Below are 23,604 nucleotides of genomic sequence, written 5' to 3' on the forward strand. Positions count from 1 at the left end.
CCCTCTAGTTCTGGACTCCCCGACCGCCGGGAAAAGACTTTGCCTATTTACCCTATCCATGCCCCTTATAATTTTGTAAACTTCTATAGGGTCACCCCTCAGCCTCCGACGCTCCAGGGAAAATAGTCCCAGCGTGTTCATCCTCTGCCTATAGCTCAAATCCTCCAGCCTTGGCAACATCGTTGTAAATTTTTTCTGAACCCTTTCAAGTTTCACATCTTTTCAATAGGAAGGAGACCAGAACTGCAGAAAATATTTCAACAGTGGCCTCACCAATGTCCTGTACAGCGGCAACATGACCTCCCAACTCCTGTACTCAATACTCTGACCACTAAAGGAAAGCATACCAAACGCCGCCTTCACTATCCTATCTACCTGCGACTCCACCTTCAAGGAGCTATGAACCTGCACTCCAAGGTCTTTTTGTTCAGCAACACTCCCTAGGACCTTACCATTAAGTGTATAAGTCCTCCTTGCTTTACCAAAGTGCAGCGCCTCGCATTTATTGGAATTAAACTCCATCTACCACTTCTCAGCCCATTGACCCATCTGGTCAAGATCCTCTTGTAATCTGAGGTAACCCTCTTCACTGTCCACTACACCTCCAATTTTGGTATCACCTGCAAACTTACTAACTGTACCTCTTAGGCTCACATCCAAATCATTTATGTAAATGACAAAAAGTAGAGGACCCAGCACCGATCCTTGTGGTACTCCACTGGTCACAGACCTCCAGTCTGAAAAACAACCCTCCAGTACTACCCTCTGTCTTCTACCATTGAGCCAGGTCTGTATCCAAATGGCTAGTGCTCCCTGTATTCCATGAGATCTAATCAGTCTCCCATGGGGAACCTTGTCGAACGCCTTACTGAAGTCCATATAGATCACATCTACTGCTCTGCCCTCATCAATCTTCTTTGTTACATCTTCAAAAAACTCAATCAAAGTTGTGAGACATGATTTCCCATGCACAAAGGCATGTTGACTATCCATAATCAGTCCTCGCCTTTCCAAATACATGTACACCCTATCCCTCAGGATTCCCTCCAACAACTTGCCCACCACCGAGGTCAGGCTCACCGGTCTATAGTTCCCTGGCTTGTCTTTACTGCCCTTCTTAAACAGTAGCACCACATTTGCCAACCTCTAGTCTTCCGTCACCTCACCTGTGACTATCGATGATACAAATACCTCAGCAAGAGGTGCAGCAATCACTTCTCTAGTTTCCCACAGAGTCATTGGATACACCTGATCAGGTCCTGGGGATTTATCCACCTTTACCCGTTTCAAGACATCCAGCACTTCCTCCTCTGTAATCTTTGCAAGATGTCACCATCTATTTTCCTACAGTCTATATCTTCCATATTCTTTTCCACAGTAAATGCTGATGCAAAATATTCATTTAGTATCTCCCCCATTTTCTGTGTCTCCACACAAAGGCTGCCTTGCTGATCTTTGATGGGCCCTATTCTCTCCCTCGTTACCCTTTTGTCCTTAACATATTTGTAAAAACCCTTTGGATTCTCCTTAATTCTATTTTCCAAAGCTACCTCATGTCCCCTTTTTGCCCTCCTGATTTCCCTCTTAAGTACACTCCTACTTCCTTTACACTCTTCTATGGATTCACTCTATCTATCCTGTCTATACCTGACATATGCTTCCTTCTTTTTCTTAACCAAACCCTCAATTTCTTTAGTCATCCAGCATTCCCAGCCTTTTCTTTCACCCTGACAGGAATATACTTTCTCTGGATTCTCGTTATCTCATTTCTGAAGGCTTTCCATTTTCCAGCCGTCCCTTTACCTGCGAACATCTGCCTCCAATCAGCTTTAGAAAGTTCTTGCCTAATACCGTCAAAATTGGCCTTTCTCCAATTACGAACTTCAACTTTTAGATCTGGTCTATCCTTTTCCATCACTATTTTAAAACGAATAGAATTATGGTCGCTGGCCCCAAAATGCTACCCCCACTGACCCCTCAGTCACCTGCCCTACCTTAATTCCCAAGAGTAGGTCAAGTTTTCCATCTTCTCTAGTAGGTACATCCACATACTGAATCAGAAAATTGTCTTGTACACGCTTGACAAATTCCTTTCCATCTAAACCTTTAACACTATGGTAGTCCCAATCGATGTTTGGAAAGTTAAAATCCCCTACCATAACTACCCTATTATTCTTACAGATAACTGAGATCTCCTTACAAGTTTGTTTCTCAAATTCCCTCTGACTATTGGGGGGGGGGGGGTCTATAATACAATCCCAGTAATGTGAGCATCCCTCTCTTATTTCTCAGTTCCACCCAAGTAACTTCCCTGGATGTATTTCTAGGAATATCCTCCCTCTGCACAGCTGTAATGATATCCCTTATCAAAAATGCCACTCCCCCATCTCTATCGCCTCCCTTTCTATCCTTCCTGTAGCATTTGTATCCTGGAACATTAAGCTGCCAGTCCTGCACATCCCTGAGCCATGTTTCCGTAATTGCTATGATATCCCAGTCCCATGTTCCTAACCATGCCCTGAGTTCATCTGCCTTCCCTGTTAGGCCCCTTGCATTGAAATAAATGCAGTTTAATTTATTAGTCCTACCTTGTCCCTGTCTGCCCTGACTGTTTGACTTGCTTCTGTTCTCAACTGTACCAGTCTCAGATCGATCTCTTTCCTCACTATCTCCCTGGGTCCCACCCCCCAACCTTACTAGTTTAAATCCTCCCAAGCAGTTCTAGCAAATTTCCCTGCCAGTATATTAGTGTCCCCTTCCAATTTAGGTGCAATCCGTCCTTCTTGTACAGGTCACTTCTACCCCAAAAGAGATTCCAATGATCCAAAAATATGAATCCTTCTCCCATACACCAGCTCCTCAGCCATGCCTTCATCTGCTCTATCCTCCTATTTCTGCCCTCACTAGCTCGTAGCACTGGGAGTAATCCAGATATTACTACCCTGGAGGACCTCCTTTTTAAATTTCTGCCTAACTCTCTGTAATCTCACTTCAGAATCTCAACCTTTTCCCTTCCTATATCGTTGGTTCCAATGTGGACAATGACCTGTTGCTGGCCCCTCTCCCCAGTGAGAACATTCTGCACCCTCTCTGAGACATCCTTGATCCTGGCACCAGGGAAACAACACACCATTCTGCTTTTTCACTGCTGGCCACAGAAATGTCTGTCTGTACCTTGGACTACAGAATCCCCTAATACAATTGATCTCTTAGAAGCTGACGTACCCCTCGTTGCATTAGAGCCAGTCTCAATACCAGAAACTTGGCTGTTCATACTACGTTCCCCTGAGAATCCATCACCCCCTACATTTTCCAAAACAGCATACCTGTTTGAAATGGGTGTATCCACAAAAGACTCCTGCACTAAGGGCCTACCTCTCTTACTCTTCCTGGAGTTAACCCATCTATGTGACTGTATCTGAGACTTTCCCCCCTTCCTATAACTGCCACCCATCACATATTGTTGCTGTTGCAAATTCCTCATTGCTTCTAACTGTCTCTCCAACTGATCCATTCGATTTGATAAGATTCACATCCAACAGCATTTATGGCAGATATAATCCGCAGTAATCCTTAAACTCTCTTTAAACTCCCACATCTGACAAGAAGTACCGATTACTGCAAAGGCCATTTTTGTTCCTTCATGATCTACAGACCCAGTTACCTTATGAACTCTTCAATTAGCTCAGTCTGGTACCTCTTTATGATAGAAACTTATCTCACCAAGCAGACTCCTTACTCGGCTGGATTTGTTTTTCCCACCTGATGAATGGCTCAGGGCCTGTAGGAGTGATCAATCAAGTGCGCACAGACCTGTCAATTAATTTCTCTTCCTTACGAATTATTGTCGTTCACGGTTATCTATCTAACTAAGAACATGGTGTTTTTGTAAACCTTTTGTATAAAGGAAGCCACTTTGTGACAGTACAGCAGAGTAGCCTGAGAGGTTCTTGAAGAGCTGATATCCTACTCCTGGGTTATTAGAACCTAGTTGGTTTAGCTTATAGGTATCAGTGTTATGTTGTAACTGCATTGTTTTATGGGCATTGTAAAGTTTACTGGCACGTGCGAGCTGTATTCCCTAGAAATGATGTGGAGAAGCTGGTGTTGGACTGAGGTGGACAAAGCTAAAAATCACATAACACTAGGTTATCGTTCTGCAGGTTTATTCGGAAGCACGAGCTTTCGGAGCGCTGCTCCTTCATTGGGTAGCTGTGGACCAGGATCATAACACATAGAATTTATGTCACAAGACCATAGTTTCATGCAGCTGAAAGTATCTTTTGAACAAACCTTGATTGCTGTTAGGCCTTTCAATTTTTAGAATGGGTTGCAGGTTTTGGTTCATTAATATGTAAAACCCAGAACTTCTTTTAAGTCACATTCTTGATGTAACCTAAGGTTTTATATATTTTCAAAAAAGTCATGTCAGCTCAGACAATGCATTGTGCGTACCCAAACCTTGAGTCAGACTGGTTTTATTTCCAAAGTATGAATTTGTAAAATATTACATTGACTGACTGCCTGCATTAACTGCTGCAGATTGTGCACTTTTTGAACAAAATAAAATGTCAGCAAAAGTAAATTCTGTAAATGCTACTTCATCCCACATGAAATATAAGATATAATATAAATATAAAGAGGGTGTTTGCATGGGGAAGTGTGGGGGGAGGTGTACCTATGCGTGTGACTGAGAGAGAGGGTCTGCGTGACTGTGAGAATGTAAGAGAGTATATGTGCTTAGTGTGAGTGTGGATAGTCTATTGGGGTCACCTGTAGTGTGACATGAACCCAAAGTCCTGGTTAAGGCCATTCTCATGGGCACCGAACTTGGCTATCAGTCTCTGCTTAACCACTAGAAATGATTAAGCAGTTACCATTACTGTCTCCATTCTGTGCAGTTGGCAGGAGGACAGATGGCATCAGTGTGTATCTGATGCGAAGATTTGGGAACCGATGTGCTCAGGACTGGAGAAGCTGGAAAGGGAGGTTGCAGCTGTATCAAGTCCTTCTGAGAGAGAGAGAGAGAGAAAATGGATGGTGATGACTCTCCCTGGGAGATGGGGGTACTCAAGAAATTGAGAATACCTCAAATGATCTATTCAGAAACATTATTAAAGTCTGAAATCATGTTCAATTTTTCTAAAAAGCTGCAGACATCTTTCTGAAATCTGCATTCAAATATGCACGGTCAGGCCACATTTGAGGACAGGCTTTAATGGGTGGATTGCCTATTTGTAGTCTTGTGAAATTGACTCCGACTATGGAGAAAGAGTTGGAGGGCACTGAAACAAACCCTTCGGTCCGTGTCGACCAGATATCCTAAATTAACCGAGTGATCTATTTGGCAGCGTTTGATCCATATCTCTCTCGGCCGTTTCTATTCATGTACCATCCAGATGCCTTTTAAATGTTGTCATTGTACCAGCCTCCACCACTTCCTCTGACCGGTTATTCCACACACGCACCCACCCTCGACATGCAAAAGTTACCACTTCGGTTCCTTTTAAGTCTTTCCCCACCCTCTAGTTTTAAACTACCTCTACCCTGGAGAAAAGACATACAAAGTTGAGCAGCCAGACAAAATACAAATGGGAAAAAATAAAAGTCTGATTCCAGCCTTTTTTTTCCCTCCTGCTAGCATTTGGCCACTGAGAATCTGTCAGGTCCACGAGCGCCTCCACAGAGCATACTGCGCATGCTTCTCGGTGTCAGTGAACACAGCGCATGTGCGCTGGTGTCAGCAAAACAACCTGAGCATGCTCGAAGTTGTCCGCTGATACGACTGCGACCTTCTTCTCATGAACCAATGGGGAGCCCTGGACGGACCGGAAGAAGCTGGTACTGCTGCCAATCAGAATCACCCTTTGTCCGAATGCGGAAGTTGGGCGACGAGCGTCTGAAGCTGCTGCTCCTCCTCCTCTCTCTCTCTCAATGAAGATTGAGCTTCAATCCAGATTGCAATATCTTTCCTCTGTCCAACATCTGTGAGTATAGCACTCAATATGCTGCACTGTAGCAAAAGGGAATGAATTGACTGCACACATTGAAGAGAATAATTATGATCTGAGACTCCTTACAGAGACATGGCTTCAGGATGACTAGGATTGGATCCTGAATATCGAGGGGGTAGTCAAATAGGAAGCTCCGGTAAAGACAGTGGGTTGGCACTGCTCATCAAAGCATTGATCACACGATAGGCTAGTGTCAGCTCGGAGTTCAGGTCCTGATTTCTTTGTCCTCGAATCTCCCTTTTCCCACAGAGTAAGATGTCGGTCTGTTCTCAGCTCTACTGGATTTCTGCTAAACTTTGACCCCCTTTTTACACATTCCGAGACAATAAAACCTAACTCAAGGCCTAACCCACAATCTCCCAGCCTGTCAACCATTCAGACACAAAGTGTCATCGTAGCAGGGAATAAAACAAGAAGGATGAAATAAAATTAGAAATAAATAGTTGCTCGTACTTAATGTCTCTTCATTAGGAAGTACACCAGAAATAGGACACTCCCAGGATTATTATAGTGGCCGACTTGAGGAATTCTCTCTCTCTTACATCTAACGATTAGTGCCCAGCTCAAAACGGGTAAAGGTGGATAAAACTCCAGGACCTGATCAGGTGTACCCGAGAACTCTGTGGGAAGCGAGAGAAGTGATTGCTGTGCCTCTTGCTGAGGTATTTATATCATCAATAGTCACAGGTGAGGTGCCGGAAGACTGGAGGTTGGCAAACGTGTTTAAGAAGGGTTGTAAGGACAAACCAGGGAACTATAGACCAGTGAGCCTGACGTCGATGGTGGGTAAGTTGTTGGAGGGAATCATGAGGGACAGGATGTACATGTATTTGGAAAGGCAAGGACTGATTTGGGATAGTCAATATTGCTTTGTGCGTGGGAAATCATGTCTCACAAACTTGATTGAGTTTTTTGAGGAAGTAACAAAGAGGATTGATGAGGGCAGAGCGGTAGATGTGATCTATATGGACTTCAGTAAGGTGTTTGATAAGGTTCCCCATTGGAGGATCTAAGGTTAGATCACATGGAATACAGGGAGAACTAGCCATTTGGATACAGACCTGGCTCAAAGGTAGAAGACAGAGGGTTGTTTTTCAAACTTAGAGGCCTTTGACCAGTGGAGTGCCACAAGGATTGGTGCTGGGTCCTCAACTTTTTATCATTTACATAAATGATTTGGATGCGAGCATAAGAGGTACAGTTAGTAAGTTTGCAGATGACACCAAAATTGGAGGTGTAGTGGATAGCAAAAAGGGTTACCTCAGATTACAACAGGATCTTGACCAGAGGGCCAATAGGCTGAGAAGTGGCAGATGGAGTTTAATTCAGATAAATGCGAGGTGCTGCATTTTGGGAAAGCAAATCTTAGTAGGACTTATACACTGAATGGTAAGGTCCTCGGGTGTGTTGCTGAACAAAGAGACCTTGGAGTGCAGGTTCATCGCTCCTTGAAAGTGGAGTCGCAGGTGGATAGGATAGTGAAGAAGGCATTTGGTATGCTTTCTTTTATTGGTGAGAGTATTGAGTATAGGTGTTGGGAGGTCATGTTGCGGCTGTACATTGGTGAGGCCACTGTTAGAATATTGCATGCAATTCTGGTCTCCTTCCTATCAGAAAGATGTTGTGAAACCTGACAGGGTTCAGAAAAGATTTATAAGGATGTTGCCAGGGTTGGAGGATTTGAGCTATAGGGAGAGGCTGAACAGGGTTGGGCTGTTTTCCCTGGGGTCAGAGGCTGAGGGGTGACCTTTGTGGGCGGCACGATGGCACAGTGGTTAGCACTGCTGCCTCACAGCGCCAGAGACCCGGGTTCAATTCCCGCCTCAGGCGACTGACTGTGTGGAGTTTGCACGTTCTCCCCGTGTCTGCATGGGTTTCCTCTGGGTGCTCCGGTTTCCTCCCACAGTCCAAAGATGTGCAGGTCAGGTGGATTGGCCATGCTAAATTGCCCGTAGTGTTAGGTAAGGGGTGGGTTGCGCTTCGGCGGGGCGGTGTGGACTTGTTGGGCCGAAGGGCCTGTTTCCACACTGTAAGTAATCTAATCTTAGAGGTTTACAAAATTATGAGGGGCATGGATAGGATAAATAGACAAAGTCTTTTCCCTGGGGTTGGGGAGTCCAGAACTAGAGGGCATAGGTTTAGGGTGAGAGGGGAAAGATATAAAACAGACCTAGGGGGCAACTTTTGCACACACAGTGGTACGTGTATGGAATGAGCTGCCAGAGGAAGTGGTGGAGGCTGGTACAATTGCAACATTTAAGGGGCATTTGGATGGGTGTGTGAATAGGAAGGGTTTGGAGGGATATGGGCTGCATGTTGGCAGGTGGGACTAAATTGGGTTGGGATATCTGGTCGGCATGGACGGGTTAGACCGAAGGGTCTGTTTACATGCTGTACATCTCTATGACTCTATTTACATCAATGGAAATAACGCATATGTTATCAAGTAGACAAAGAGATAGACAGGATGGAAATAGAGTTTTCAATCCAACACATTCCATGCTGACAAGATGTCTTTTGGGAAGTCTACTTCCATTTGTCATCATTTAGCCCATCTCTCTCCAAACCCTTCATATTCGCATACCCATCCAGATGCCTTTTTAAATGTATTTTCTTGGTCGCGTCCTCTGGCAGCTCACTGTCTGTGTGAAAAGGTTGCCCTTTAGATCCCTTTTAAATCAACCAGGGGCATAGGTTAGGGGTGTGAACATCCCCATCCTGGAGAAAACACCTTGCTTATTTATCCTATCAATGCCCCTTGTGAGTTTATAAACCTTCATAAGGGCTATTGTGTCACAATACACAATAGTCCTGTCAGTTTAATGAAATTCCCTCCCCCTGGCCAACATCTGGGAGCAAAGCATTGTGTCTCCCTTTCCATTCCTCACCCTGGGAGGGAGAGAGAAGGGGAAGTGGGGGGGTGAAAGCAATTTTCACTTGTAGCAACTAGAGTGATTCCAGGGATGGAGCAGACTATCGAAAGGTGCTCAGATGCTCTCTTGTCCCTCTCAAAGATATTTTCCTTGTGTATTCCTTCAGTTTGGCATGTGTACAGTTTGCACCCTAGAAAAGGATTCTTTGCTTAAAAAAACCTGTCTGGTTCGCTAATGTCTTTTTGGGAAGGAAATCTGCCATTCTTACCTGGCCTACATGTGACTCCAGACCACTAATGGTGTCGTTGATTCTTAAATGACCTCTGGGCAGGTAGGGATGGATAATAAATGGTCCAGCCAGTGACACACTTGTCCCTTGAATGAATATTTTAACAAAAAAGTCATGAACCTCTTTCTTCCTCTGTCCGGGTCAGGCCTCCAATCATGAATTCTTTCTTCCTCCTCACTCCTGAGTGGCTGTTGTATCCTAAGCAGTTGTATCTAACTGAGTTCTGAACCTGTTTCCTTCTCCATTTTGATTGTGTGTGCCTGTAGGCTCCATCAGAGCCTCCTGCAAATCACACTTTCAGACAGCTTTTGTAAGCTCCTCCTTGGCCTCCACACCAGGGCATCTACACGTTAAGACTCCAAGCTGACTTCTTCCAGTCAATACCAACATTTTTCCAAGCTGGGTCCCCTCTCTATTTTATGGTTACTATCAGGACTGTTGAAGTCTTGCTGGACAGTCCTGACTATAGGCATATGCAAACTCAAACTACCTTCAAGAATGCATTTTGACTGTCTCGAAGGACCGCAACACAGTATTGGTATTTCCGTGTTGTCTGTAGACCCACAATGCCATTATTGAGGGAGTTACAGAATTTGACCCAGTGCTAAATTTTTAAGTCAGAATGGTATGGGGATTGGAGGGGAACTTGCATGTGATGGTATTCCTATGCACCTGCTGCCCTTGTCCTTCCAGGTGGAAGTGTTCGTGGGTTTGGAAGGTTTTCGCTGAGGTGCCATGGTGAATTTCTGCTTTGAATCTTGTAGGGTAATAAATGTTCCTATAAATGAGCATCAACGGCAGAGAGAGTGGATGTTGAAGATGGTGGATGGGGTGACAATCAAATCAGCAGCTTTATCTTAGATGATAATTCAGTCCAGTATTGCTGCTGATGCTCATCAAGTCATCATGATACCTTGTTTTGAGTTGATGCATCTATTTGAAATCTATCTGACTCATCTCAGACGTGGATGGGTGCCTCTGTGACAGGTAGACTTATGAGAGCAAAGTCATGTGGGTTTGCCCTCTTGCTACTTTGCTCCCTGACACTGAGTTAGTCAGCTTAGTCAATAATGGCACTGAATCACACTTGTGATGGTGAGCAATGAAATCAATTGAAAACATGGACTATAATGTGGCAGATGTGGGATTATCCACTTTGGAAGAGGCTGAAAAGTGTAGGTATACAAAGGCATCAAAGGTTTCCTTGTTGATAGGCACGGAGGGTTAATATGCAGGTATATCAATCTATTAGAAAGGCTAATGGTATTTTGGTATTTACCACAAGAGGATTTGAGTGGAGAGGTAATGGAGTCTTGCATCAATTGTATTGTAGCTTGGTTGCACTGCACCTGAATACCACGTGCAGTCTTGGTTCGTACAGAGAAATGTGATGAAAGTTCACCAGACTTGTTCTCAGGCTGGCAGGGCTGTCCTCACAGTCTTTGGTCTCAATGAAACCCACAAAATATTTAAAGGAGTTCACAGGGTGGGTTCAGATAAGAGGTTTCCTGTTTTGGGATTTTAGAACCAGGGACCAGAATTTAAAAGTAATGGCAGACCACTTAGGAGCACAATGAGGTGATATTTTTGTTTTACTCAGGTTGCAGGTAGATCGGATAGTGAAGAAGGCATTTAGTATGCTTTCCTTTATTAGTCAGAGTATTGAGTACAGGATGTGCAAGGTCATGTTGCAGCCACTGTTGGAATGCTGCGTGCGATTCTGGTCTTCCTATCGGAAAGATGTTGTGGAACATGAAAGGGGTAGAAAAGATTTACAAGGATGTTGCCAGGGTTGGTGGATTTGAGCTATAAGGAGAGGTTGAATAGGCTGGGGCTGTTTTCCCTGGAGCATTGGAGGCTAAGGGGTGACCCTATCGAGGTTTATCAAATCATGAGTGGCATGGATAGGATAAATGGACAAAGTCTTTTCCCTGGGGTGGGGGAGTCCAGAACTAGAGGGCATAGGTTTAAGGAGAGAGGGGCAAGATATAAAAGAGACCTAAGGGGCACCTTTTTTTACGCAGAGGGTGGAACATGTATGGAATGAGCTGCTAGAGAAAGTGGTGGAGGCGAGTACAATTGCAACATTTAAAATGCATTTTGGGCCGGGTGCTGGTAGGTGGGACCAGACTGGGTTGGAATATCTGGTTGGCATGGACAAGGTGGACCAAAAGGTCTGTTTCCATGACTCTATGTTCGCAATTAAAAGGGTAGTTTCTCATGGAACTGAGCAGCATTTGAGGGATTGGCACATTGATATAAAATTATTCTTCACCTTCTAATGTAGTAATGGAGTTACGTCCTTTATTTCTTGTCATTTTAAAAATTTGTTAGGATAGCAGAAAGTCATTCAGCAACTTTACTGGCTTTCTTAAACAGTCTTGATATTTCATTATCATGTCCTTGATTCAGCTCCATTTCCAGCACCTTTGTAGGCAGTTTAATCCATGTTATTGTCACTAAATGAAGTTTTCCTCCATACACACTTAAGCCTATCTGGCTGCATGAGGGTTTTCAGGTTTCTGTGTCCTGGATAATATGTGATCAGCAGGCATCTAGCAATCTACAGGAACTGCCACCTATGTTGTGTTCATTTAACAGTACTGACCGTGATCACTTATTTTGTAATTTTTTTTCACTGTACGTCACATGGAAAGAAATTTGAAAGCAATTGATACATCGACTTCTGACAGAGCCACTTGATTCATTGGGATTCGAATCAAGAAGAAATGTTTGCTTTTGTCTGCTGAGGGGTTTTTAGAGGACACTGGTGTGGCAGGAAGAATACTGAGACAACTGAGTGAGGGAGATTCAGTGCGCTGACTGTGAAAAGTGCTTCACACCATTTCCTCAGCTTGGGGAATCAAAATCTCACTCCTCACGGAGGGGAGAAACTGTGTACCCGTTCTGTTTGTAATTTCAAGCCCTGGGCAACAAAGTAAAGCCTCCCCCATGGGAAAACCGTGGAAATGTGGAGACTGGCGAGAGGCCGTTCACCTGCTCTCAGTGTGGGCAGAGATTCACTGAAGCATCCCACCTCGTGAGACACCAGCGTGTTCACACTGGGGAGAGGCCATTCACCTGCTCCATGTGCGGGAAGGGATTCAGTCGGATGGGCAACCTGCAGACGCACCAGCGGGTCCACACGGGAGAGAAGCCATTCATGTGCCCTGTGTGTGGGAAGGGGTTTGCTCAGTCATCTGGACTGTTGATCCATCAGCGGGTACACACCGGGGAGAGGCTGTTCACCTGCTCACAGTGTGGGAAGGGATTTATCAAGTCTTCCATCCTGCTGACCCACCAGCGGGTACACACAGGGGAGAGGCCGTTCACCTGCTCCATGTGCGGGAAGGGATTCATTGATTCTTCTGGCCTGCGGACCCACCAGCTGGTTCACACCAGGGAGAGGCTGTTAACCTGCTCTCAGTGTGGAAAGGGATTCACCTGCTCCTCCCACCTGCAGAGGCACCAGCGAGTTCACGTGCCATCGCAGGGGGAGTAGAATATAGAACATAGAACATAGAAGAATACAGCGCAGTACAGGCCCTTCGGCCCTCGATGTTGCGCCGATCAAAGCCCACCTAACCTACACTAACCCACTATCCTCCATATACCTATCCAATGCCCGCTTAAATACCCATAAAGAGGGAGAGTCCACTACTGCTACTGGCAGGGCATTCCATGAACTTACGACTCGCTGAGTGAAGAACCTACCCCTAACATCAGTCCTATATCTACCCCCCCTTAATTTAAAGCTATGCCCCCTTGTAATAGCTGACTCCATACGTGGAAAAAGGTTCTCACTGTCAACCCTATCTATCCCCCTAATCATCTTGTACACCTCTATCATGTCACCCCTATACCTTCTTTTCTCCAATGAAAACAACCCCAAGTGCCTCAGCCTTTCCTCATAGGATCTTCCTACCATACCAGGCAACATTCTGGTAAACTTCCTCTGCACCCGTTCCAGTGCCTCCACATCCTTCCTATAGTATGGCGACCAAAACTGCACACAATATTCCAGATGCGGCCGCACCAGAGTCTTATACAACTGCAGCATGACCTCAGGACTCCGGAACTCAATTCCTCTACCAATAAAAGCCAGTACGCCATATGCCTTCTTCACTGCACTATTTACCTGGGTGGCAACTTTCAGGAGATCTGTGTACATGGACACCAAGATCCCTCTGTTCTTCCACACTACCAAGTATCCAACCATTAGCCCAGTACCCCATCTTTTTGTTACTCTTACCAAAGTGAATCACCTCACACTTAGCTACATTGAACTCCATTTGCCACCTTTCTGCCCAGCTCTGCAGCTTCTCTATATCCCGCTGTAGCCTGCCACATCCTTCCTCACTGTCTACAACTCCTCCGACTTTCGTATCATCCGCAAACTTGCTCACCCAACCTTCTAACCCTTCCTCCAGGTCATTTATAAAAATGACAAACAGCAATGGTCCCAAAACAGATCCTTGCGGAACACCGCTAGTGACGGCACTCCAAGATGAACCTTTGCCATCAACTACTACCCTCTGTCTTCTTCCAGCCAGCCAATTCCTAATCCAAACCTCCAACTCACCCTCAATGCCATATCTCTGTATTTTCTGCAGTAGCCTACCATAGGGGACCTTATCAAACGCCTTACTAAAATCCATATATACCACATCTACCGCTTTCCCCTCATCTACCTCCTTAGTCACCTTCTCAAAGAATTCAATAAGGTTTGTGAGGCACGACCTGCCCTTCACAAAACCATGCTGACTATCCTTGATCACATTATTCTTATCCAGATGTGCATAAATCCTATCCCTTACAATTCTCTCTAAGACTTTGCCCACAACAGAAGTGAGACTCACTGGCCTATAGTTACTAGGATTATCCCTACTCCCCTTCTTGAACAAGGGAACCATGTTTGCTAGCCTCCAGTCCTCTGGCACTACTCCTGTAGACAAAGAGGACACAAAAATCAAGGCCAATGGCTCTGCAATCTCCTCCCTTGCTTCCCAGAGAATCCTAGGATAAATGCCATCAGGCCCAGGGGTCTTATCTATTTTCACCCTTGCCAGAATTTCCAACACCTCTTCTCTACATATCTCAAAGCCATCCATTCTACTTATTCGTGCCTCAGTATTCATATCGACAACAATGTCCTGTTCCTGAGTGAATACTGACGAAAAGTATTCATTCAGTGCCTCCCCAATCTCTTCAGCCTCCACACGCAACTTCCCATTACTATCCTTGATTGGACCGACTCCTACCCTAGTCATTCTTTTATTCCAAACATACCTATAGAAAGCCTTAGGGTTTTCCCTAATCCTACCAAATAAGGACCTTTCATGTCCCCTCCTTACTGCTCTTAGCTCTCTCTTCAGGTCCTTCCGGGCTACCTTATAACAGTCAATCGCCCCTATTGAACCTTCACGCCTCATCTTTACAAAGGCCGCCCTCTTCCATTTAACAAGGGATTCCAATTCCTTATTAAACCACGGCTCCCTCACACGACCCTTTCCTCCCTGCCTGATAGGTACGTACTTATCAAGGACACTCAATAGTTGCTCCTTGAACAAGTTCCACATATCAATTACGCTCTTGCCTTGGAATCTACTTTTCCAATCCACATATACTAAGTCATGCATAGAACAATACAGCGCAGAAAAGGCCCTTCGGCCCTCGATGTTGCGCCGACCTATGAACTAATCTAAGCCCATCCCCCTACACTATCCTATCATCATCCATGTGCTTATCCAAGGAATGTTTAAATGTCCCTAATGTGGCTGAGTTAACTACAATTGACAGGCAGGGCATTCCAGGCCCTTATCACTCTGCGTAAAGAATCTTCCTCTGACATCTGTCTTAAATCTATCACCCCTGAATTTACAGGTACGCCTCCTCGTACAAGCCAACATCATCATCCTAGGAAAAAGACTCTCACTGTTCACCCTATCTAATCCTCCAATCATGTTGTATGTCTCTATTAAATCCCCTCTTAGCCGCCTTCTCTCCAATGAGAAGACCCAAGTCTCTCAGCCTTTTTGCATAAGGCCTCGCTCCAGACCAGACAAAATCTGGTATATCTCCTCTGCACCTTTTCCGATGCTTCCACGTCTTTCCTGTAATGGAGTGACCAGAACTATACACAGTATTCCAAGTGAGGCTGCACTAGCATTTTGTATAGTTGCAGCATGACATCACGGCTCCAGAACTCAATCGCTGTATCAATAAAACCTCACACACCGTATGCCTTCTTAACAGCACTATCAACCTGGGTGGTAACTTTCAGGAATCTATGAATGTGGACACAAAGATCCCTCTGCACATCCACAGTACCAAGAATCTTTCCATTGATCTGGAATTCTGCCTTCCTGTTTGATTCTTCCCAAAGTGAATCACCTCACATTTATCTGCATTGAACTCCATTTACCACCTCTCAGCCCAATTCTGCAGTTTATCCAAGTCCTCCTGCAACCTGCAACATTCTTCCACACTGTCCACCACTCTATAGGGACATACCTATCAAAGACACGCAATATTTGTTCCTTAAACCAGCTCCACAGTTCGATTGTCCCCATCCCCTACATTTTGCTATTCCATTCCATGCCCCCTAAGTCTTGCCTAGTGGCATTATAATTGCCCTTCCCCATCGATAACTCTTGCCCTGTGGCATGTACCTCTCCCTTTCCATCACTAAACTAAATGTAACTGAATTATGGTCAGACTATTCTTGAAGCTCAAACCTTCCAACCCGCGCAACATCCTTACAAATCGTTTCTGAAGCCTTCCAAGTTTCACAACATCCATCCTACTCAGTGATTAATAGTCTGTGAACAATATATTTTGTTCAGGCCATAAAAGAGGGCAATTTTTGAGGGGAATTAACTTTCACATTCTTTTTCTAAATCGTTAGGACCCTTTTAAATCTTTCCTCTCTCACCCGAAACGTATGCCCTCCGGTATGAGAGTCCTCTACACGGGAAAAAGATCAACAAAAGTTGAGTATCCAGACAAAATGCAAAAGGAAAAAAAATGTCACTCCAGCCTTTTTTCTCCTGAGGTCATTTGGATCCCAAATCTGTCATCACCACCGTCAACCACAGAGAGTCTATTGCGCATGTTCCTCGGTGTCAACAAAAATCTGCATATACACCTTGGTGTTCGAGGAAACGGCACGCAACTTTGATTGGACCAATGGGGAGCCCTGGAGGCTTGGTCCTCCTGACAATCAGAGACTCCCCACCGTTGTCTGAAATGTGGAAATTTGATCATTAGTTTATGAAGTTGCTGCTGTTCCTTTCTCTGAATGAAGATTGAGTTTCACCCCAGACTGAAACTTCTTTCCTCTGTCCTACATCTATGAGTACGGCACTCTCTTTTCTTACCCTCTTTTTTCATTCTGGGGTTCGGAGGAGCAGGAGAGTGACGTTTCGGGCACGAGCCCTTCCTCAGGAATGATGTGCGGATGTACAAAGGGTCCTCAGCGTCCTTCTACACCAGTCAATGTCAGTCGTCAGTAACAGAAGGGAAACGGAGTGAATCCAGGGAGGGGACAGACTCTGGAAAAGTTGGTCCAGGACTGTGCTTCGGTTGGCAAACACGTGGCAAATGCAGTACCACAATGTGAAGTTATAGTCCTTGCTGTGGAAAATAAAGGCAGAAAGGAAGCACATGGTTTAAATGGGAATATATTGGGATGTAAAGATAGTGAGGACTGCAGATGCTAGAGATCAGAGTCAAAAAGTGTGGCGCTGGAAAAACACAGCAGGTCAGGCAGCATCTGAGGAGCAGGAGAGTGACATTTCGGGCACGAGCCCTTCGTCAGGAATGATGTGTGGATGTACAAAGGGTCCTCAGTGTCCTACACCAGTCAATGCCAGTTGTCAGACAGATGCAGCAATGAGCAAGGCAAGTGGGATGTTATAGCAAGAGGAATTGAGTTCAGAAGTGGGGATCTCTTCCTGTAGTTTGGGGGTCATTAAATATATTCAATGCTGAGTTCATCTGATTTTTGAACAAGAAAGAAGTGGATGGTTATGGGGAAAGGCAAGAAAATGGTTTTAAAACCAGTATAGAACCGAGTTACAGAGTCGTACAGCACAGAAACAGACCCTTCAGTCCAACTAGTCCATGCTGACTATGTTTAGAAACCAAACTAGTCTCACCAGCCTGTGTTTGGCTCATATGCCTCCGAACCTTTCCTATTCATGTAGTTTTCCAAATGTCTTTGAAATTTTGTAACTGTATCTGCATCCACCACTTCCCTCTTGACATTGGTTCCACACACAAACCACTCTGTTTCAAAACAAAGGAGCACCTCATGTCTTTTAAAAATATTTTTCCTCTTACCTTCAAAATTTGCTCCCTAATCTTGAAACCCCCACCTGAGGGAAAGGACCTGCCATTTATCTCATCTGTACCCCTCAGGATTTTATAAAGCTCTGTAAGATCTCCTCTAAACCCCTATGCTCCAGTGAAATATGTCCCAGCCTCTCCACCTAGATGGAGGCATATTTATATCCAGTTGTGCTCTGTTCAATGTTGGTGCAGTCTTGAAAGACCAAATGGCCTACTCCTGCTCCCAATTCTCACACTGTGTCCAGTAAAGCAAGAGACCCATAAGACATAGTAGCAGAAATTAGGCCTTCAGCCCATCAGGTCTCCTCCATTCAATCATGGCTGATAAGTTTCTTAACCCCATTCTCCTGGTTTCTTTCCATAACCATTGATCCCCTTGATACTCAAGAACCTATCTATTTCAGTCTTAAATATACTCAGTGAACCAGCCTCCACAGCCTTCTGAAGCAGTGAATTCCACAGATTTACCGCTCTCTGGCTGAAGATGTTTCTCCTGATTTCCGTTCCAGAAGGTCTTCTCTTTACTCTAAGGCAAAGCCTTCAAGTTCAAGTCTATCCATTCAATGGAAACATCTTCTTAACATCTTTTCTGTCCAGGTCATTCAGTATGTTTCAATTTGATCCCTCCTGAGTGTGGGCCTGTTAATCAGCACGAACCCAGACCCTGCAGGATGTGGTACAGCAGGGGTTAGGTTCAACAAAGTGAGAATGGAGGGAGAATGTGAGAGGTGGGGATTTTCAGCTTTTTGGGAATGAGAGAGGAAAGAAAGTTCAATATAAATTAGAATTGATTGGATGGGCTGATGAACCAGGTAGTGGCAGATGGAATATAATTTAGATAAATATGAGGTGTTACATTTTGGAAAGGTAAATCAGGATGGGATGCTTACACTTAATGGTAAGGTCCTTGATAGTGTTCCCGAACAAAGAGACCCTAGAGTGACCTTGAAAGTGGAGTTGCAGGTAGACAGGATAGTGAAGAAGGCATTTGGTATGCTCTCCTTTATTGGTCAGAGCACTGAGTATAGGGGTTTGCTGTACAGGACATTCGTTAGGCCACTTTTGGAATACTGCATTCAGTTCTGGTCTCCCTGCTATAGGAAAGGGGTTGTGAAAGTTGAAAGTGTTTGGAAAAGATTTACAAGGCCTTTGTCAGAGTTGGAGGATTTGAGCTGTAGGGAGAGGCTGAATAGGTTGGTGATATTTTTCCTGGGCCATCGGAGGCTGAGGGGTGACCTAAGAGAAGTTGCATAGTAGGGTAAATAGACAAGATCTTTTCCACCAATGTAGTGGAGTCCAAAACAAGAGGGTATAGTTTATGGTGAAAGCAGAAAGATTTAAAAAGAGACCTGAAGGGCAACATTTTAACACAGAGAATGGTGCGTGTATGGAATGAGCTGCCAGAGGAAATAGTGGAGGCTGGTGCAATTACATCATTTTAAAGGCATCTGGATGGTTTCATAAATGGGAAGGGCTTAGAGAGATAATCTAGTCCCATTTGCCAAGTGCTGGCAAATGGGATTAGATTAATTTAGAAAATCTGGTTGGCGTAGACGAGTTGGACCAAAGGGTCTGTTTCCACGCTGTATGACTCTAATCATCTTCAGTGAAAGCAGAACATAATTTTTAAGACTGGACTTTCAGAGCAGCTTTCAAAGATGTTTTGCCCTTACTGGGAGTAGAAGTTGCAATGAAATCTTTCATTTGTGAGACAACAACTGGGTGAGTGAGTACATCTGTGATTTTGATGGAAAGTGGGAATTTATTGCACTGTGGGATTGAAGTGCTTTAATGTTAACGGTGGTAGGTTATGTGTGCTGAGTGGGAAGCCGAGTGAAGTGATTAATGGGTTTTTGTTTTAAACTTCTCATTTCTTTGAGCGTCCAACATTGTATTTCCAATGCTGTGCATCAGAAGAAGCGGTAAATCAGTAACTGGTATCGTTAGAAGCCTTACCATTTTCAGCACTGCAGGTATTGCATTGTTTCATCAGCATTGTAAAGGTTACTGGCAGCAGGAGGTGTGGGCTGTATTTACTAGAAACGATCAAGCAGTTAGATAACACATACTAGAGGACAGGGTGGGATTTGTCTTTCAATCTACAGAAGGTTCTGGCTGTTGTGATCCGGGGCAAGCACAAGTGCGGTAAATCATAGAATCCCTACAGTGTGAAAGCAGGCCATTCAGCCCATCAAGTCCACACTGACCACTCTGAAGAACATGTCACACAGACCCACCCCTATTCACCCTATCAGGTTATTTCTGCTGGTGGCTGAGACTAGGCCTCAAGATTAAGGGGAGATTTAGGACAAAGATGTGGAGGAACTGCTTTTCCCGAACAGTAGTGAATCGATGGAATTCTCTGCCCAAGGAAGCAGTACAGTCAGCATCATTAAGTATATTCAAGACACAGTTGGGTGGTTTTTGCAGGATAGGGGAATTAAAGGTCATCGAGATAATGCAGGTAGGAGGAGCATATCTTAGTGCTTCTATTTCTATGAAACTATAACCCTGCACTTCCCATGGCTAACTGACCTACCCTGCACATTCTTGGACACAATGGGAAATTTAGCATGGCCAATCCAAATCAAGGTGAACAATGTAGTGATGTGGAAACTGAACGTCAGAGAATGATAGAAAGGGACAAGGAGAATAAATGTAACAGCAATCAAAGCTAAATTCTAAAGATCACAAAAAATAAAACTAAAAGGTCAGTATCTAAATATGTGCTGCATCGTAACAAAAGTGAATGAATCTGATGCACAGGTTGAAGAGAATAATTATGATCTGAGACTCCTCACAGTGGTATGGCTTCAGGATGACAAGGATTGCATCCTGAATATCGAGGCGGGCATGTAGTATCGGGGCCATAGCAGCATCAATTTGAAACTCCAGATATTAAATCCAGTAACAAGGCCAAAATGCCACCAACTTCCTCCAATCTCTAGGTTTCCCAACACTGAGTGGCCCATAATTGCCAGTTGTATCCTTTTCCCCTTTATCATTTACTATTCAATTCAGCCCATTGAGTCAACTCTGCCATTTATTCAGATCACGATTATTCTGGTAAACATCAACTCCACTTTCCTGCCATTGTCCCATAATCCTCAATTTGCTTACTGATTTAAAAAAAACTATCTCAGCCTTGAATGCACCCAGGCTCAACAGCCCTCTGTACTAACAAGTTCCACAGATTGACTACCTTCAGGAGAAATTCCTATCTGTCCTAAACATGCAATCCCTTATTTGGAAGTTTTTCCCTCTGGTCCTCAACTCATGCACTTTTCCACATCTAGCCTGTCAAGTGTCCTCAGAATCTTGTACATGACAATAAGGTTACCTGTAATTCTAAGTTCTAATAAGCACAGACCCAACCTATTCACTTCTCCTCATAAGACATTCTTTCCATACCTGATATCATCACGGTCAACCTTCTCTGGACTGCCTCCAATGCCAAGATATCTTTCCTTAGGTAAAGGGCACTAAACTGTTCACAGTATTCAGTTGTGGACTGACTGGTGGCTGACATTGGTTCACTATAACCTCCCTACTTTTATACTCGACTGAAAAGGCCAACCTCCAATTTGCCTTCCCTATTACTCATTGAACCTGGATGAAGTGATTCGTGGATGCGAACTTCCAAATCCCTCTATTCTGCAGCTTTCTCCATTTAATATTCAGTTCTTCACCTCCTGACAAACTGCATAACCTCATTTCCCCATATGCCAAGCTTTCGCTCATTTGCTTAACCTGTCAACATCCCTCTCCAGATATCTAATGTCATCCTCACCACCTGCCTTCCCCATCAACCGTCTCTTCTGCAAATTTGGCAATAGTACATTCACTTTACTTATCCAAGTAATTCATACATATATTGTAAATAATGTTGGCCCCAGCGCTGATCCCTGTGGTACACCACCAGTTACAAGCTGCCATCTTGAACATGCCCCTTATCACAACTGTGTCATTAGTTAGCCAATCCTCGATCCATGCTAACAGCCTCCAACAGCCTGGGCTCTTTGCTTATTATTTCATGAGATGTGAATATCATTGGCTGTGCCAACAACTCTTCCCAAACTGACCTTGAAAAAGTGGTGCTGAGCTACCTCTTAAAATGCTTCACAAATAAAATGTGGTCTGCAACAATGTTCAGAAGTGAGTTTCAGCATTTTGGTCAATAACAAAGAAACAATGCAATATATTTTGCAGTCGGAATGCTGTGCTCACATGTGTCTGTTCTTGGTGGTTGAGCTCATGGTTTGGAAGGTGCTTTTGAAGAACCACCCCACTCATGCAATCAAGCCAGACTGATAGATTGTGGCCCCAGACTCTGCCATTTTGACTTTCCTCATCAATCTACATTCTTTCCAAAGTTTCAGTCTCAAACTGCCACGCAATGCCTTCTGTTACGGTAAGAATACACATGATTACCAACCATATTTTGGGTTGTATAAATCTTAGCCTGCCAGAATTATTTTCTTAAAAACTTTAATTAAACTGGGTGACTGCATGAAATAGTTTGTTGGTCAGACTGGAATCATCCTCCTCAAAAGGAGGCAATGCCATCAATATCATTGAACTCTTTTTGTGAAAAAGCAAAAGTTATTGATTTATTTTCAAAACTTACTGGTATTCACACCAGCACATTCAATGTCAAACTCAGATATCATAAATGAAATTACACCATTAATTTTGTTTTACAACAATCCAACAGATTAGTTAATAATACAGAGTGAATACCAAGGCTGATTAATGTGAAATTAAATTTGACCGAAAATGTAAAATCAAGATGTGAGATAATAAATGGGGGAAGGGCAGAAGGTAAGAAATGCAGCATCACAGAAGGTGCTCCTCCAGGGAGTGTATTTTACCAACTACAACTGCTCAATATAAACAAACACTCTGACATGATCCTCCGGTTTTAATGTAAACCATAGCCCCATACAGTAGGTACCATTTAAATAAGTTAATAGATACAAGCCTTGAGCAAATCCAGCCTCCAGCCGGACCCCCCGCTTCTTGGAGCTCGGACCTTCCTCCAGCTCCGGGGGGTTGTTGAGCTCCTGGGCTCCGGCCGCCGCCGAAGAAGCCGCGGGCGCCGGCTCTCTCTCCTCCACCGCCGACATTTTTAATTTGTTTTCTCGTTCACCCGGTAACCGTCACCTCCCCCTTCCCGGGCCCCGGAAATTATACAAAAATAAACAATAAACCCCACCGGGGACTGTCTCCTTTTCTTCACAACTTTTGTTTGAAAAGTTCCGGCTTTAATTTGAAATGTATTTTAAAGGTATTTTCTGAGGTAAACGATGCCTGTCTGCCCCCCTCCCTCCGTCAGAAACCGCCCGCTGAGTCGATGAGAAAACCGCAGCCTCGCGCCGCCATCTTTGTTTTTCTTCTTCTTTCCGTCTCCTCCTTCAGTGACGCGCGTCATCCACGCCCCCTCCAATCAGAGCGCACCTTACTCCGTCTGACCAATGGCGGCCGGCTTTGCAGTCAAAAAGGAAGCCACAACCCGGAATGTCACTCTCCGATTCGTCCGCACCGACCGCAGCCTTTGGGATTGGTGGAGAGGTTCGCAGGCCCTTCACTGTCCCCGCCCCTTTACTCCAATGGGCTCGAGGGGTTCAGGAGGAAGGTGTTCTCACTCATTCATTCAACAGGAGATGGGCTCAATTTACTGTAATGGGCTGTGGGGGTACAGTGGTCATGTCTATGTTGAGGAGGAAGGTGTTTCCTCTCATTCAACAGAAGAGGACCTATTTACTACAGAGGGTTTTTTTGTGATGCAGCTGTAGTCTCCCATAGAGCCCTGAGGCTCAGGTTTAAATCCCACTGCTCCAGTATGTGTAATAACATACTCAATTTTTTTCAGTCATAAGTCACACAACTATAGTCCAACACGTCTATTTGAAATCGCACGCGTTTGGAGCGTAGCCTCTTCATCAGGTGAAGACATGGAAAATAAAACGGGCAGGAAAGGGAATTCAGACAAATGATCAGCCATGGATGGTGATGAAAGACAGAGCATCTCAACAGTCAATTACCTATTCCCATTCCTATTTCTGATCTTCTTCAT

The 23,604-nt window shown here is 44.4% G+C and overlaps 1 protein-coding gene and 2 long non-coding RNA genes across 4 annotated transcripts in view; 2 read left to right on the forward strand and 1 right to left on the reverse strand.

The window, feature by feature from the left end:
* The window catches only part of LOC140460300 (uncharacterized), a 749,266-nt gene that overhangs the window by 461,721 nt on the left and 263,941 nt on the right, over nt 1-23,604 (forward strand). The gene's annotated exons all lie outside the window — the stretch shown is intronic.
* The window catches only part of LOC140460293 (uncharacterized), a 42,714-nt gene that overhangs the window by 8,995 nt on the left and 10,115 nt on the right, over nt 1-23,604 (reverse strand). For both annotated transcript variants that reach the window (XR_011953966.1, XR_011953965.1), the window contains exon 3: nt 22,510-23,465. This is a non-coding gene — a long non-coding RNA (uncharacterized lncRNA). The remainder of the gene's footprint in view (nt 1-22,509; nt 23,466-23,604) is intronic.
* LOC140460292 (uncharacterized) overlaps nt 5,878-23,604 on the forward strand; it is a 36,432-nt gene continuing 18,705 nt past the window's right edge. The window contains exons 1-2 of the long non-coding RNA XR_011953964.1: nt 5,878-5,987; nt 21,738-21,939. This is a non-coding gene — a long non-coding RNA (uncharacterized lncRNA). The remainder of the gene's footprint in view (nt 5,988-21,737; nt 21,940-23,604) is intronic.

The sequence above is a fragment of the Chiloscyllium punctatum genome, chromosome 36 (assembly GCF_047496795.1).
Source record: "Chiloscyllium punctatum isolate Juve2018m chromosome 36, sChiPun1.3, whole genome shotgun sequence".
NCBI lineage: Eukaryota > Metazoa > Chordata > Chondrichthyes > Orectolobiformes > Hemiscylliidae > Chiloscyllium > Chiloscyllium punctatum.